This window comes from Propithecus coquereli, unplaced genomic scaffold, assembly GCF_000956105.1.
Source record: "Propithecus coquereli isolate 6110/MARCELLA unplaced genomic scaffold, Pcoq_1.0 Scaffold243, whole genome shotgun sequence".
In the NCBI taxonomy this organism is placed as follows: domain Eukaryota; kingdom Metazoa; phylum Chordata; class Mammalia; order Primates; family Indriidae; genus Propithecus; species Propithecus coquereli.
In genome coordinates this window covers 3,386,461-3,388,255 of record NW_012147986.1, presented here as the reverse complement: position 1 = coordinate 3,388,255, position 1,795 = coordinate 3,386,461, and the positions used below count along the sequence as shown (strand labels likewise).

The window sequence follows — 1,795 nt, the reverse complement described above, 5'->3', positions numbered from 1 at the left end:
TTGAATTTTAAATGCCTTTATAATTAATCATCCTAAAATATTTTTTATTTGTTAAAGTATGCAAGATATTTTTGTAGAACACAAAAGTATATTACTTACAGGAAAGTGAACAGTGCCATCAAAGGTCTTCACTAGATTCATAAACTAAAGAAATGCTACACAAATTTCTTTGTTGTAAATGTCATAATATATATTATGTCTACTGTTTTAATTGATTTTAATAGAAAAATGCATTACTACTATAAGACTATAGAAAAGTTTTAAGTTTTTCCAGGCTCTTAGAGAATATAAAAGTTATATTTTAAAAACCATCTTTGTCATTGAGAATTAAATTTGAGGAAATTGTTTTAAGAGATGGGATCTAGCTATGTTGCCCAGGCTGGACCTGAACTCCTGGGCTCAAGCGATCCTCCTGCCCCAGCTTCCTGGGTAGCAGGGATTACAAGTGCATGCCACTGTACCCTGTTTAGGCTGGCCTTTTGAATTAAGTCTGTTTATTATTCATTTATTCCTTCCTTCCTTCAACAAATACTTCCTGAATGTTCATTATGTATAAAGATACTCTGTTAGGGGCTATGAAAGATGCAGAGATGATTATGTCATGGTCTCTGCTGTCAAGGAGATTATTTGTAGTAATGGGACTAAGATATCTGTGGTGGCTCTGAGAAATTCTGGGTGGGAATTAACTTTAGAAGGCCAGTGGGCTTTACAGTCATTTTTAGGCTTGCATTTCCTTAACAGTGGTGCTTCTGAGAAAAGAGTACAAATGTGCCTAGGAGTATGTAGCATTCTGATAGAAATGTACCCAAAACCAAAGAGTTAACATTGCATAGCTTCCTGGGATGCCGGTGTTAGTGATTTTGGGGTTGAGGGGAAGAAAGAGGTAAACATTTTTTATGTCTGAGTACATTATGGAATAGAGGGAATTCAAATTTCTTTGAACTCTCAAGATAAAAATACAATTTATAAAAATGTTATTTTTTTATGGCGAGGCCACCTCCTGGATTCTTGGGTTCTTTTCTTTATTCTGCCTCTAAGAGATATTTTGGTAGAAAAGTTTGAGAGGCATTTGTTACCTAGTGATGTGAAGGTATAAACAAATCTGCAGTATATTTGATTTGAAAATCATTGGAAACACTTTGATTTCTTTCTCTTTTATACAGTCAGCCCTCCATATCCATGAGCTCTGCATCCATGGATTCAACCACAGCTGATTGAAAATATTTGGAAAAAATAAAAATAACAGTACAACAAAAATAACACAAATAAAAAACAATATAGTGTAACAACTATTTACATAGAATTTACATTCTATTAGGTATTACAGTACATCTAGAGATGATTTACAGTATACAGGAGGATGTGCATAGGTTATATGCAAATACTGTGCCATTTTATATAAGAGACTTGAGCATTGAGGATTTTGGTATCCTCATGGGATCCTAAAGCTAATCCCTCATAGATACCAAGGGACAACAGTAGTTTCTCATTGAGCTTTTTCAAAAGGAAGCTGAATAATAGTGGTCATCTTAAAAACCCAGAAGCTCTTCTGGCTTTTCATGGCTTAAAGGAAGGAAAGAAAAAAGGAAAAGCAAAATAAAACAAACAACTGGTGAAGTCATACCCACTCTAAACAAACATATATTTCTTTATCTTACTCTCTTTAATAGAATTAAACATATTTTATGACTAAGCAATTCCCTGAAGCCTAGAGGTTAAAGATTACTTTGAAGATATAGCTGTTTTTTTTTTTGTTTTTTTTTTTTATTTATTTTTTTTGAGACAAAGTCTCACT

The 1,795-nt window shown here is 33.1% G+C and overlaps 1 protein-coding gene across 1 annotated transcript in view; it reads left to right on the top strand.

The window, feature by feature from the left end:
* The window catches only part of GMCL1 (germ cell-less, spermatogenesis associated 1), a 56,182-nt gene that overhangs the window by 13,421 nt on the left and 40,966 nt on the right, over positions 1–1,795 (top strand). The window lies entirely within an intron of this gene.